Raw genomic sequence first — 16,488 nt, forward strand, 5'->3', positions numbered from 1 at the left:
ATGAAAAATATGCACTTTTTATTCATAGTCTCCCTTTTAAATTTGGCAACTTGACAAACGCACATCAATAAGTACATAAAACAGAGCTGTATTTGAACATAACTTGAGGTAGTAAAAATGTTCACTTGAATAAAAATAAAACAAATACAATGGAAAAAAAAAGGAAACTCTGTAAATTATTTCAGTCCCATCTAATCCAGGCATGGCTTAAAATGCATAAAAACTAAATTTGTACAGTTGTAGCTACAGTTGAAAAGGACATGTTTAAGACTCTGTATCTTTGGGCTACATCTGTCAGCATCACTAGCCACGCTTCAAAACAACACAGTGCATTGTAGGTAGACTGTTGCTAGGCTACAAGGAATTTAGCTTTCACAGTCTGAAATACTGTGGGACTTTATGAAAACATTCAAAACAGGTGCATCTCTGGCATAACCACAGTCTGGGCCACTGGGGGGTTGGTTCTGGGCCGCATGTGGCCCCCGGGCCACTAATTGAATAGGCCTGTTATAGAGAGTCAATCGGCAAGACCGAGCAATCGAGGCCACATGAACCTGAAGGTTAGCTGCTCATCAATCATGACCTCCAGATTTTGGGCAGACTTAGTAGGCATGAGTTTATTTGAGCCAAGCTGGATATTAATCCATGGTTGCTGAGTGGAACTGGCTGGAATGATTGGACAGGTTGAGCTGAAGTTGACATTCCCTCAAGACAGGATGAGATCCCAGATGACAACTTTCTCAGCTTGGAGCTTGGAGTGATTTAAAATAAGGATAACACTGCTCCTTTGAGCTGTGTTTACCTTTTTCCAGAGGTAAAGCTTGTGTTGTCACCTCCCAAAAATACTTTTTTTTTCAAAGTTAAACCAAATAAACTAAAATAATTCAGATCCCCTTCACTTTTTTCAGTGTACTGTGTTCCAGCCTGTTGCTTAAGTAGTTTAAATTCATTTTATTCTCATTGGTCTTCACTCAGTACCCCATCCTGACAAAATAAAAACAGAACTTCAGAATTTCTGCAAATTAAGTAAAAATTAAAGACTGAAAGTAAAAAGTTGCTCTCCACCTCCAGCTTGGCATAGCATCATGGCGCATGTATGTACGAAGCTCTTTGTCAGGATTCTACAAACTTCCCCTGTGTACGCAGATAAAAACGAAACTGACTCAGTGTGCAAGGTTTAAATGTGTGACATTTCTTCAGATAGGGGATCTGAAAAAAAGTATCCTAAAATAACACACCCAACACCTTTTGTCTGCATAGTTCAGCAAGTTTAAGGTAAGAAATTAGCCATAAAACAATGCTCAGTGTACGGTATATCAAACATTTTTGAAGCTTTTTATTTTACACCCAGAGACCCTCTGTGGTTGGTTCTACTTTTCAATGCAAGCTTTGGCTACCAGTTACATGCTCTTCCACTTCAGAGCATCTTAACAGCTGTTTGGGTCTGTAAGCATTGTCAAAGGAAATAAAAACAAACTTATCTAAAACTACTTATTTCTGCTCAGTTTTTCACTTCAACAACTGACATGACCATATCATACTGACCGCAGCTTGTATAATCCATGAGAAGTATGAAGCCACTGCCATGAACTTACCTGGTTGACTCATTTCCATTTTGCTCCTCTGGACGCTGTCAGTTTTTCCAATTAGTCTACAAAAAGTTGAGGGAGATTGGTAAAACACCAATGTTCATTAAGGCAGGGAACTCTTGACGGGGAGTGATGCAGGCTGCTGTCCTTGATCAGAAAAGTCCTGAAGAAGAGTTGATCAGTCCCAGTAAGCTTTGTGCCCTCTCCATCTGTACAAGATCCTGTTTGCTCTGGTTCGAACAAGAATCCCCCACAGTGAACAGCATCTAGTCAAAATTGCTAATTTCAGTGTTGTTTTATTATAGTTACCTATTATTTCCTCTGTCAAAGCCCAAACAGCTGTTCAGATACGCTAAGGCAGTAGAGCATGTAGCCTTTAGCTGAAGCTCGCATTAGTACCAAACACAGAGGCTTTCTGGGTGAAAAAATAAAACACTTAAAAACTTTCAACATAGTGTACAACTGAGCAGCAGTGTTTTTTTGGATCCATTTTTACCTCAAACTCTCTGAATTGCATGGAGCAACTACACCCATCTGCTACACTGTGTAGTCTAGCTTCTCCAAGTATGTCCTTTTTGAAGGGGCTCACTGAAATCACAGGCCAATGCCACTACTACCGCCAAGTACTTTATAAAACGCCAACTTCAAAAATGCCAAAATATCCCCTTAATAAATTCTTCATGATAATGTATTACCATAAACACTACAGCTATGGTTTCTATAACTGATTGTGATAGATAGTAAAGCAAAAATGAGGCAGTAGCCTCTTCTTGGTGTCACCTCTTCACATTTGGCCATCACTGATCATACGTAATGTGATTCCTGCCATTTTTATCATTCCTGACATTCCTGCCTTGTGTATTTAACATTGGAATTCACCTTGTCATCCAAGTTCAAGGTACCCAGCACTCTCTCAGGTCTCTATAGTAAAGAATATGCATCAAAAACAGATTTAGTCAAAAGGTCAAACTGATAAAACCTTTTAGTTGTTTTCAGTAGCAGAGGCTTTCTCCTGACTGCCATTTTTTGATGATAAAGTGGAAACACTTAAGGCCATGCTTCACCTGTCAGCAGTCACATGCACTGAGCAGAAACTGATCCCAGGTCACACTAATATAACTGACTTAGCGTCTGGCTATTAAATGCTAGCTGTGCAGGAACATATTTCATGGCCGAGCGCAGAAGGTACTGAGGAGACATCCTCCATGTGCAGGCTGTGTTTCATCCCACTGTGTAATTGGCCCTCATTTACTCCCATTACAGACTTCACAGAGCAGCAGAGGTCAAAGGAAAGAAAAAAAAAACCTGAAGCTATCGGGTATGATTGCTGACAGCTCTATGGAGATGGTGCAAGGCTTAAAAGGAAGGCCTGTCATGGCGTTTCACTTTCAACCCATCCCCGCAGGTTTGGAGTTGTGGTTGCGTAAACCAGACAGACGTTTAAAGTGCGGTTTGGGCTGCGGTGGGTTCTCCAGGGATGTGCTCAGCTCTAAATCCTGTTTACTGCTTCAGATCAATTTAAGAAAATCTGTGCAGCTGCAGCAGTTCCAAACTGTCTGAAATTCTCAGCAGATGAAGCAGATACAGCAGCCTGGACCCTCATACTGATCACAATCTTTTACCTCTAATTCTATAAGACTGGAAAAATGACAATAATGCTCCTAAAATCCACATTGTTAGCCATCCAAACATGGCTTATATGGGATACTTCCAATCACTGACTTGATGGTATCAGAGGGAAACAATGGCAGATTCCTTGAATGCTAAGAGGATTATCTGCCAATGCTGCAGAGTGCCTCAGACTCATTCAGCCCTGTCAGTCATTTGAATCCCGAGAGATTGTGATAAACAGCTGCTGAAAAGTTTCAGCAGGGACCTGCTGTCTGTGCTGTGCTGTGCAAGCGCAAGTCAGATATCACCTTTGGCAAATTCTTGGCTGCAAATTGAAGCTTTTTAAAAATCAGATATCCCGAGGCAAGGCCTTAAGAGATAGCAGATCAGCCAGGATAAACAGGCTAAGATGAGGAATTCCTACAATGGGCTGGGCTCATGCAGACAAGAAACACTAGGACCTCAACAAATGAGCAACCAAAACACATCCAAAAACAGCTCAGTGTTTGTTTTTGAATCATACAATTCAATGTCTACACAAGCTAAAAGGAACTGGAGATGGTGTTTGGGTTGAAATGCAGCCAAAGTCACTCTGAGCTGTAATGCATACGCCTCTCAGGGCTGCTTATTGTTGACCCACACTTGGATGATCCAAAAGACAGCTTTTGTTGAAAGTTTTGATCTTTGGGATCTCTCAGCATCTTAAATCTCCTGCTTTGTCTTCATGCCGCCTCTCGTCGTCCAGAAGCCAAAAGAGAAGAACAAAGCAGCACACACCGCGTTTGAAGCTAAAGAAGCTCCATCATAGCTGCAGCTTAAAGGATTTGTTTCACACACCCATCTGGAAATCCTTCCATAGACAGTGTTTGGGAAAGGGCAGAGCCTTTGAAAAAAAACTCGTAGGGTGATTTGATGAAAGTTCTGTCTGTCACATCTTTACGGCCCAATCAGAGCAATAAAACACGTGACGTCGTAGCCGCTACTGAGGAGTAAACTCCATAAAGAACTGCATAACGCAAACATGGCGACTGTAGACTTCTGTTGTTTTTGAAAAGAAAGCAACTCACTGCTGTTCTTTGTTCTTCTTTTAATGAAGAAATGTTGTCAAGTTCTGATAAAAGTGACGCTATAGCAGCATCCACGCTAATGTCTTCCACCATAATTGCACTGGCCTCTTGTCACTGCTTGCTTACATTACGACTCTGCTGCTCCTGAAAGTACTGCCCCTCGACACTGATTGGTTCTGTCACTTTGTAACCGGGCCCAAATGGTTCAGATGGGAGCTTTGCAAGATGGATTCGCCAGTGAGAAATACGGAAATGGGCATATCCATCTTCGCTTACAGTAAGCTTGCGTATGTTCGGGCCTTTAGTCAAGAGAAGGCATCTGTGCAAAGTTTGAAGAAAGTTCCTGAAAGTGTTTTTATGACCGTCTCACAGGTAAGGGGTAAATAATAGGTCAAATGACCTTGACCCTTGATGAATGCAAAATCTTCATTGAGTGATAATGGACTGTTGAGCAAATTTTGAAGACAACCTCTAAAACATCTGAATAAACAACATTAAAATACAAAGCCTCTAGTTCTGGCTCTAACCGCCACAGAGGCATAAAACACTTTTGACCCAACATTTCACTTTAAATTCTACATAAATGATTATGTCTGAAGAAAAGAGCCTGAATATGTTTATCTTTAACTTGAAGCCAATTTTTTCAAGCATTGCTTAGCTTATAAATCTAATCCTTAAACTGCTTCAGTCCAGTCAGTCTGACAAGTATTATCCTGATTTATCGGTTATTGTAGAGTTGAGACAGTGCAGACAGCTGACATATTAAAGTAAATGTTCAAGAGGAAAAGAAAATGTCTGACAACATTAAATCTACCCTCTCTGAGTCAGCCAGAGGAAATAAACTGCTTGTAGAGAATAATGACCAACATTAAAAGCTTTTATGATAGACCGGTGAATCAAAAACAAATTACTGCTCAGCTTTAGCCCCTTGTGATTGTACCTGTGCTGACATCCGTATGAAATTACTCATGAGTAATTGAGTGCGTCTTTGTGTAACACACCTCTTTTCATACACACTACAGCCGACAGCATTGGGCCTAAAAGTGGACTAAAAGTTGTATTTGGCAGCAGTTTGGCTTACTTAATGTTTGCATGCTGTGATGGGATTTTCCACTTTACAACAAACATGGAAACTTGATTTTTATATAAACACACTGAGAACTGTGAGACAAGTCAAAAGAGAACAACTTCTAAGGTCTTGCAGTCCATCAGAGGAATAATACAACAGCTGTTATTAAAGATCTTTTATTAAATACATATTTCCTAACATCTTGAATAGCTTACTAAATGGTATTAGTAACAGCTTTGTTTGAACAGACAAGAGAAAGAGCTACACTAGACCTCTCACTATTAAACTGCTACATATTCACATAGGATTGCTTTATCTGCGAAGCCCAGCAGATGTTTTCCTCAGTCCATGAATCTGAAACCACAGCTATATAAAGGCAGCATAATTACTGGACTGGTCTGAGCACAGCATGCCATGCCCACTCTCTGTCACACACTAACACACAAGACACTGCACACAGGCTACGTTCAGCACCAAGGCTTATATGGCTAACAGAGTTCTGTCAAATTCAGAGAAATAGTTTACATTCAGGGAAACATGCTGAAACACCAGCTAAAGATTAGATTTAGCTGAGCTTTTAAGTCTAAGTGGTAGGGTGACCATACGTTTTAGTTTGACCACGACAGTCCGTCTTTAAAGCTCTCTGCTTCCAGTCCCACAAGTATCTAAAAATACTCTTTTGCCCAAGTTTTGAATGGTTTCTGTCCAAGTTTGAAGGGGTATTTTGGCTTTTAGTGTTGGGTTGTATGAGGTACTTGGCAATAGTCGTGGCATTAGCCTCCAGAGATTTCAGTGAGTGTTGCCCCTTTCAGACAGGATGCGCTTGGAGAAGCTAGGCCATACAGCGTAGCAGATGGGTGCAGCTGCTTAGTGAGTTAAAGGTAAAAATGGGCCAAAAAAACTATACTGGCTCACTTGTACACTATATGGAAACATTTTTAAGCATTTTATTTTTCTCCCAGAAAGCCTCTGTGTTTGGCACTATTTTGCAATGCAAGCTTTGGCTACCAGCTGCATGCTCTTCCACCTCTTCAAGCTGTTTGGGTCTGTCAGCTTCATCAGAGACAACAAAAACAAGCGAGGCTGAAAATAGTTATTTCAGCTTCAACAGCTGACAAATTGCTTTCTTGCAGTAAACATATTGTGATGACTGTAGCTTCAACTAGCAATTATAAGCCATGAGAAGAATACAGCCAAAACCATAAAGTTACTTTGATGACAGATTTTCATTCAACTCTCCTGGTCGAGGTCAGTTTCTCCAATATATTCTCAGAAAGTTGAAGAAGGTTGGTAAAACACTGCCATTGAGTATAACAAGGAACTCTGAAAAGGTAGTGATGCAGGCTGCAGGCATCTGTGAGCTGCTGTCCTTGATCAGAAATGTCCTAAAGAAGTGTAAAGTCCCACTCATGATAACAGTAGCTCTTGTGGACAAGAGCTCACAATTTCCACACCTATATCAGCAGGTAAGTCCAGATCTCTCCTGCTCACCAGTCTCCGCTAAAGTTCTCTCCCACTCTATCTTTCTGCTGAGTCTTCATCTGTAGAAATTCCTCTGTGTACTCCAGCATGTCATCGTCACTTGAGTCAAAATTGCTCATTTTAGTTTAATTACTTGTTGTTCGTTCAGTCTGATGACGACCACAGACCCAAACAGCTGTTCGGATAAGCTGAGGCAGAAGAGCATGTGGCCAGTAGCCAAAGCTTGCATTGCAAAATAGTGACAAACACAAAAGCTTTCTTGGTGACGAATAAAATGCTTCAAAATGTTCAATATATCATACAGTTGATTTAGCATTGTTTTTGTGGCCAATTTTTCCCTTAAACTTGCTAAATTATGCAGAGAAATATACCCAGCTGTTACCCTGTATAGCCTTGCTTCTGTTTGAAGGAGCAACACTCGCTGAAATCACTGACTGTAATGCCACTACTATCGCCAAGTACCTTATACAACTTAATCTAAAATAACCCTTTAAACACTGAAAATAGCACAATAATAAAATTAGGGATGCGCAATATTATCAATATGATATTGACATCGGCAGATTTGAACATTTCTGCTGTTTGCAAATATTTTTGCTATGCCTATATCAGCTGTAAATATTTGCCATAAGAACAAATAAGTTAGTGGTGTTTCTGGCTTGACCAACACACCTGCTTCAACTTAAGTCTTTCTTTATTTATCATCATTCACTACACTTTAGGTCTGTTTTATGGACTGAACTTTGTTAATTTGTTCATCTTCAAACTTTAGAGTCTGTGTTTCAGGTCTGAAGTTATGGTCTGAACTACATTTAAATTTCCATATCAGCTAAAATCATTTTGTAGATATTGTTATATTGGATATTGGCAATTATCCAATATTGTGCATCACCAAAAACATTTATAATGTCTGCAGTGCAGATGGTTGTTTACACGTGTCAGTTTATGTTCTTACCAAGGTTGTAGCTGAATTAGTACAATAAAAATGTGTCACTAATGCACTCCAAGCCACAGTTCAAAACTAATTTCTACATCATGTGAAGCTTTTTCTTAGCTAACCCATCTTATCATACTGATGTGACACAGCTTCCTTTTAGAAGTACCAGGCAGGCGATGTGCTGTGTTTTGCACTGCAAGTGCCCATTATCAGCTTACCACAGTGCACAGTGTAAATGTTGACATTAAAAGCTGTATCAAAACAAACACAAAGTTAGATACATATGACCTACTTCTGTGATGCAAATGCTGATGACAGCCAACATAAATAGGCCTCTCAGGAGGGCACCTTTGCTTACCATGTTTGGTTAAAAACACAATGACTAAAAATGTGTTACAGTGCAGGGCACTGTTGATAGTACATAAATGAATTTGTCCTGTTACACCATGTGCTTGATGTTTACACAGCTATAGATATTTCTTGGTAGACATGACTTCATCTGCTTTCCATGGGCTGAATGGTGTGTTGATGAAAAATCCAACTGTGAGTTTATACATCTAAGTTTGATGAGGATGATAGAGTATCTATGTGGAGGTTATATGGCCTTACCACCACCCTGGAATTTTTCCATAAAACATTTCCTGCCATCCAAAATGTTTATCTCTAAATTTTTGGAGCTACAAACAAAAAACTACAAAACAGATTCACATTCTCTCAGGCATGGAATACACGAACTTTGCAAAGCAGGTGAATTGGCCATGTCTGTCATCAGGCAAATCGGTCATTCAAGGCTACAATCTACAACGTTTGTGCCAGAACTGAAAACGGTTTGGACCAATCGGCATCATTTATGGAGAGCGAGGCGATAGCTACAGTTGGGGTTTGGTTGTACTGGAAGGCAATAGCAATTGCTGCCACTGTTGTAGCAATTAGCTCGGATGTAGCCATAGTTTAGTTGCAGTTTTATCAGAACCAGATGATATTTCTTTATTAAGACAAGAGCAAAGAGCCACACTGAAAATGCTTCATTATGGTTAAGATATTTTCACTCATCTCCTGACCTGCTTCCAACTTTGTGGCAACAGTTTGGGGAAGGCCCTTTTCTATTCCAACATGGCTGTGCCCAAGTGCACAAAGCAAGAAGTATAAAGACATGGTTTGATAAGACTGGTGTGGATGAACTTGATTGGTCCACACAGAGCCCTGATCTCAACCCCATCCAATACCTTTGGGATAAACTGGTACAGAGAGCCATGTCTTTTCCTCCAACATTAGTACCAACCTCATAAATGCTCAACAGAATGAATGGGCACAAATTCCCACAGAAACACTATCAAATCTTGTGAAAAGCCTTCTAAGAAGAGTGGAGGCTATTACAGCTGCAAAAAGGGGCCAACTCTGAAGTACATGTATTTAAAAGTCATAACAGTCCCTGTTGGTGTAATGGTCAGGCGGCCAAAAACATTTGTCTATACAGTGTATATCCCATGCAACTGGAATGTGAAACAGTCTATCTTACATGTCAGACTATTACCTTTTGGTGCCATCATTTTTGATTGGCACATTGCTACTCAAAGACTTGCTGTAGCCTCTTTGTGAATGACTGCCCTTTCCTTTCAAACCTCCCTGTAACTGTGCAGTCAGTATGTTTGTGCAGCAGCCTGATTGTTCAGATCCTGAGCTATTTCAAGCTGCAGTGAAAACACTGCTGCTTACAGACATCTATTATGGGACCGTAAGGCAGTGATGTGATGTTCAGAAAATTTTCCCACACTGGTGCTGTGCTGTCAAGGAACTTTTTTCTTTATTGTATCACCTCAGCAGTTTTTGCTCGCCTCGAGGCGTTGTAAAATCATTGTCCCATTCTGAGGAGGATTACCGACTCCACTTAACTTTGAAGCTCAAAGATTTCCAAAACACAGTTTGACTTGAAGGCTTCTGTGTGAGTTGAGGGGGTTTTAATGAGGGGATTTTCAGTTTGACCAGTGATGCAAGACTCAAGTCATAGATGGTCGGCTCCAGTAATCAGGCCATCTATCACACTTTTGTGCCTGGAGTGCTTTACTGGCTCCTTCACTCTCTTTTAGTCTACATTCACATGAATGACGGGTGTAGCAAGCCTACACTGACTCATACTCTGCACCCAATGCATGAGGGGATATCATACAGGCTGCAAGTTTTACTTTAGAAAATGAATTTTCCATATGAAGAAAGCAATACATATGTAATGTTTGACAACTAAAAGCTAGGTAGCTGGATAACACACCCAGCATTTAAAAATCTACCTAAAACTTTGACCTGAAATGTTAGGACAACAAAAATTTGGTGTAAGTCCCTGGTAGTGGCAATGGCTTCCTTAAATCTTTGCTGGCTTCCTGGCAGACTTAAAGCCCGCTAAAGACTTGCTTATGCTCCCTTTACATAAGACAATAGAAGATACAGATGCAATGCAACCATTACTGCTGGCACATCCTTATGTTGTTGTAGATGTTAAAGAATGAATCCACTTTGAGTTGCGGTCTGGTCCATCAAAGTCCAGACTTTGCCTTGGCCACTCCAAAACCTTTATTTCATTTCTTTGGTCCACGCAGAGGTGGACTTGCTTGTGTGTTCGGAACCATTGCTGCTACATAATCCAAGTGTGCTTGAGCTTGAGGTCACAAACTGATAGCCGGGCATTCTCCTTCAGGATTTTCTGGTAGAGTGCAGAAATTATGGTTTCATCAGTCACAGCAAGTGGTACAAGTCCTGAAGAAGCAAAGCAGCTCCAGGCCATCACACTAGCACCATCATGTTTGACTGTTAGTGTTATGTTCTTTTAATGAAATGCTGTTAGTTTTACGCTGGATGTAACAGGCCACACACTTCTGTCTGGTCAGTATTCAGATTATGTTCCCAAAAGTCTTGGAGATCATTGGGATGTTTTTAGTCAAATGTGAGACGAGCCTTTTTATTCTTTTTGGTCAGCAGTGGTTTTAGCCGTGGAACTCTCCCATGGATGCCATTTTTGCTCCATATCTTGAACACTGACCTTAACTGAGATGGGACCTCCTGGATGAGTCATCAGTGCACTCTTTGAGTCGCTTATAGGCCAGCCACTCCTAGGAAAGTTCAGATATGTAGTGGTATTGTTAATATCTCTGTGAAAGAAGCATCTCAATGTCATTTTTGGCATGTGATGGTGTCAAATGATAGATCCTCATGGCAAAATGTGTAATTTTGGGCTGATGGGAACTACAGTCCTCTTACTGGCTTGATCTAACAGCCAGAAAATGGTGGATCTTACATGTAGAAGCATTTCTGTTTCTCAGTTTCAAGAAATGAGAACGGAAAATGACAAACCAAAACAATATGCAGACACTGCCAGACTGTGGTGACACACTCGATGGGAATATGAATAACATGAGGAGCCTCTTGGCAAATCATCACTCAAAAAAGATTTGTGAAGATGCAAGAAGCAGAATCCAGCCCGGCCAAAAGACTCTTAAGGTGAGGGCTGAACAGATCACTGGCTGTATCGGTGAATATACCACCAAAGAACTTTAGCTATTTTCAGTGGTGGACAATGAAAGTTTAAAGTTAGTAAACACTCTGGAGCCAAAGTATAAGTATTTATTTTTAAGCCTAATGCACCCACAGCACTTTTTTGCACATATCGTAATGTTCAAAGTGCAACTGTTGTTTAATAAATTTGGATGTTACTTTTTTTCCAAGCCTTCATTTGCTTTTGTTTTTTTTTCCATAGCAATAAATACTGTTCTGTGGACTTGTTACAGAGGTTTTACTGTGCCATGAGATTTTGATATGTTACACCCCTATTCACCACTGTTCCAAGTTTTCCCCATTTGTGGATAATGGTGCTTAACAAGGCTCGCAGGGGTCCAAAGCCTTAGATATGGCTTTGTAACCCCCCACTCTCGCAAGTAATCAGGCCTGGGTTAGGCTAGAAAAATTGAACTCAGCTTTCCAAAAAATGTGGTTGATCACAGTTAATTCATGATTTAACCACGGGGTTAATGACTTTCTTAAATAGAGCCGGGTAGGTTTGAATGGCTTTTTCCCCTGATAAATGAAATCGTCATTTAAAAACTGGCTTTTTGCTATTTACCAAGGCTATCTTTGACCAGTTAACTTATCCATGCACAGGACAATAAATTGTTCTTAAGTTCCTTAAAGTGCTGTAAACAATAAAATGTTGTGCTTTATTTACATTGGTTAGCTTTGACTTGGTTGGACGTTGCTAGCTTAAGTATGTTAGCAGGCATGTTTTGTTACCTTGGAAAAATTCTTGATATGAAGCTAAGTCTATTACCTGCTCTCTTAAATATCACAAAGGTCGATCTTCTCATCTAAAATGTGGCAGCAAAGATTATTAACCTACTCTCCAAAATGTTGAACTGCTGTAACAAAAAGACCAAGGATATCTAGTTCTCAAAGTATGCTTCTGTATTCTTTCCCTTTTTTCTTCTGCAGCTTTCTTTCAACTCTAAACTTCAACATAACCACGACTTTAAGACAGCTGACAAACTTCACAGTCTGTGAATGTGAGAATAAATTAGTCGTCACAGACCTGACACGTTTCTACCAAATGAACCACACCAGACACACGAGGATCACAGAACATTTGCTCATATGCAGCCTCGCTTTGATCGACGTCACCAAATGATGCATATAGTAGGTCAACGTTAAGCCTCACAGTTCACACCAAGTATTGCTGGTAGCAGACCAGAAAATGGAGGACAGATGCTGCCTGGAGCATGAATGATACCATGTGTGGTTTGAAACTTTTCTTTCCTGTCTCTGTATTGTTTCAGTGGAGGATGGCAAGGCCTGTGGTGTGACAAGTAGAAAAGCATAAGAGGATTAAGGAGAGAAGAAAGGAGACAAAGAAGAGCTCCTTTTTAAGCTCTTTTCATCTTTGGGAGTATGAATATGAAAGGCTAACCTTTTCAACTTTCTGCAGGTCTTCTGAGAGTTATCTTTCAGTCTTGATTTTCCCCCATTATTTCAGCCATTTTAAATACCTTTGATTTTATCATCTTCAACATCTGGGTCCATATTTGCCTGTAGTAAGGAATGGAACCCAGATGAACTCACATCTAAGCCTGAGGAAAAATTATAAAGTGGGTTACAATCAGTAGTAGTATAAGGCTTTATTAAGAGTCAGTCAACTACAGGAAATGAATTAAGGTGAGAAAAAAAATCCTCGGTTAAGAAAATAAACTGTATAAAAATGGACAACACAACACCTTTCCTGAAATGAAATCAAATATTTAGAGCACCCCCTGTTGGCTGGCTGCAGGATAGGTCATAAACCCTCCATTTTGACGGATGAGACACAGGCCAAACTAAAAAATCTGAAATACATGAGAAAAGCATTGTAAGATATACCAAAAATTTCTGTAATTTTTATTTTAAATAGTTCCAGAATTTCATGGTGCTCTGTACCTGGTCAAATGTGGCTATGGTGTGGGTATTAAGCAGGCTGGGAGACTTAAAAAGTTTTATATGAATGTCGAGGCAGGGTTGGCAGACAGTGTCAACCGTGAGGTAGACGACACGAGTTGTTCATTCAGTTTACTCCTAGAGCCTAAGCCTTGGGAGAAAGCATGTCCGTTACTAACAGCAATAACAACAGTCAGCCAACCTAATACCTCCATGTCCAGGTGAACGGAATGGGCGACAGACAACCGCCCATTGAGCTTCTTTACCCACAAAGCCACTGAGCCAATGGAGTAATGACCCTGTATTCTACAGGTGCTATCAAACAGTCATGACAGCACATGCAAGATTGTCAAGAACCTCAGTGACAAAAACACCGATCCATCCAAGAAGCAGGAAACACAACAGCATGGAAGCTAGCTACCTTCTATGCTGGCAGGCAAGCTGGCTAGCATAGAACTGGACGTCAAGCTCTCCAATCTTCCTCCAGACTCTGAGACCTTGATTTCCAAATGAAATCAAAACTTCATCTGCTTTCAGGACTTTGGACCACTGAGCAAGAGCAAGACCAGCCCAAAAATCTGGGGGGGATGCGTTGGTGAGGTTTCCCATCATGCACTTGGGAAGAGTGTTTAGATGTGTTTTATATGTGTTTAGTTGTGTTTGGATGTCATGTTTTAGGTTGATTGTTGTTTTTGATGCGAGACACTTTTTCACCATGAGTGAAGTTGTCAACTGAGTAAGAGTTCTTGTCTTTGACTTTAGGTGGTAGTAAAGGAATCTTAGTGCATTGTCTTCAACATAATTTGCCTTGCTATGAGGCCATGCCAATGCTTTAATCTTGCCAGATAAGAGTTTCTGCAGCTTTGTTGTACTGCTAAGTATAAAGTGTTAAATTTAACTATATATGAGATCAGATAAAACTGTCAATTTTTCTATGAAAGTGTATTTTTTATTTTTGTGAGCTATAAGCCATGATCATCAAGATTTAAAAAAAGAAATCTTGGAATATTTAACTTTATATGAAATGAATCATTTTTAAAGTAAGTGACAGGGGGAAAAATCCCTGGTATAAAAGTCGGACTGCATGAGCCAGGGAAGACATTCAGCAGCCATGGCACAGCAAACACACCTATTCTGGGACGAGCCTTAGTCTCATTCTTCATTATTCCAAATGCCTCGTGTGCTGAGACACGATTGAGGAAGCTGTAAGACGAGACTGACACATTAAAACATTTCACACCGATTGAAAAGTTGACAAATATACCACTGGACTGAAGTGGAAGGGAGAAAAATATGCAGAGATAGTACCCACATTGTGCAGCATTGGGGTCATCCCGGTCATGCAAGGAGAGAAGCTCAGATCTCAGATCAGCTCAGAGGCTGACAGCTCTCTGACAGCGAGAGGAGCTCTGCCTGTAAATAATCAGGGTTCAGACCTGGGGCACCTTTCTCCTTTACAAAGTGCTCATTTCTCATCTATCACTCTCTCCCTCTCGCTCTGTCAGTTGCCTGAAGCGCCTAATCCTTGCAGAGGTTGGCTTGTTTTCAGTGATATTTTCATCAGCAGGCCAGTGACAGGAGAAGGCCCACATATCTGGAGTAAAATACGTTTTCCGTATGGTTGAACAGTGGCGTGCTGTGGAATTCTTCTGGCTGTCGCCTGTGTCATCTGAAAGACAAACATTCGAATTTCCAGGAAAATGAAAGAAAAGCAAAGTAGCAGACTGAGATTGATGACATCATTGATTTAAAGTTAACATCTGTGAGCCAGACACCACGCCACACTTTAAATACTGTAGGCAGGAGGAAGGCAAACCTGTACCGTATATTTTTTCAGCCCTTAAAGAAGCCGATTTTCATGAATTTATGAGCAGCTCAGATCTTTCTTGGAACGGCTGCAGTTTAGCCATGTGAGCTGGAGGAAGCATGGCTTTAATGTGTGAAAAGACTCAGATCAGGTGAGGTGTGATGAGATGCTGTTAAATGAATTACCAGTAAGAGAAAGGCAGAGATTGAGAGAAGTAATGAAAGTCAGTGAAAGTCTATAAAAGTCAATGCAGTGAATGAAGTTGAAAAACATAACTGTTTGAGTCTGATTTATGGTAACAGATGAAGTGGAATGGCCAAACTCATGCAACTCGTGCATCTAAATCAAGATGTCTAGAAGTCTGAATGAGTTTTTGGTCAGATGCTTACACTGAAGTCATCTGGAAACACAAGTTTAAGGGATTTAAACATTTTGTCATATAGTACATCTGGGAGAACACCACTTGCAAATTCTGAAGCTTTTTCACAAGCTGCAACCAAAGACTTCAGTTTGTTCAGAGATATTAAACCTCATCACATCTTAGGATGTTCCCAGGCCACTACTTCCCCATTTGGCTAAATGCACTAAATTGCATGTAACCGACTAGTCTAAAGAGCTCAGAAAACAGTGAAATTCATCACAGGGCCATTGTATCAGTGGATATATGATGTAAGGCTGCTATGCCTTATTTTTGTTTAACCGACTAATCTAAAGAGGAAAAAATCAGTCAAATTTCTAACAGGTATAATGTGAGCCTGACTCTACAGCGTGACTAACATTCAAAGCTAGCTTTACCTAGCCTTCATTCGTCTTTGCAGAAGTTCAACCCTCGACAGCCTACATAATGCTTTATTTCCATTTAATACCCTGATGTTCCTACTACATGCTAACTGAGCTACCACTGAGCTTCTCATATTTACTTCTGGTGAAGTGCCGTGGGAAAGCTCAGACAGGAAAGCAGCGGCCATTAACTGAAGCTACAGTGGCCTCTAGTGGCGGGAGGTTCATTACAGTTTAAAAAAAACATTAGACCAGGTTTTTAGCTACATGTTTATAAAAAATGACAGATAATTAGTTTAACTGACTTGTAAATCTCACACCAGCTAATGATTTGATAAACAAATGTAACCGTTTAACCGTGCACATCCCTTATTTATAGGAGTTATACATGAGTACAGCCATCAACAGTGTATACAACTTTATTTCCATCTTGTAATTTAAAACACAGCCACATCATGCTATAGAAGATGCTTAATACTAAGCTTCACATTTAGAAGTGCTGGGGCAAGCTCTGGCAGGAAGGCAGCGGCCATTAACTGAAGCTACTGCAGCTACTAGTGGCTGGAGACTTCATTATAATTTAAAAGAGCATTTGACCAGGGTTTTAGGCATGTGTTTAAAAAAATTATACATTAGTGTAACTGACTTATAAACCTTGTGCTGGCTAATTTGATATATGACTTTATCCATTTGAACAGCCA

This window comes from Cheilinus undulatus, linkage group 16 (genome assembly GCF_018320785.1).
Source record: "Cheilinus undulatus linkage group 16, ASM1832078v1, whole genome shotgun sequence".
NCBI classification, from domain to species: Eukaryota; Metazoa; Chordata; class Actinopteri; order Labriformes; family Labridae; genus Cheilinus; species Cheilinus undulatus.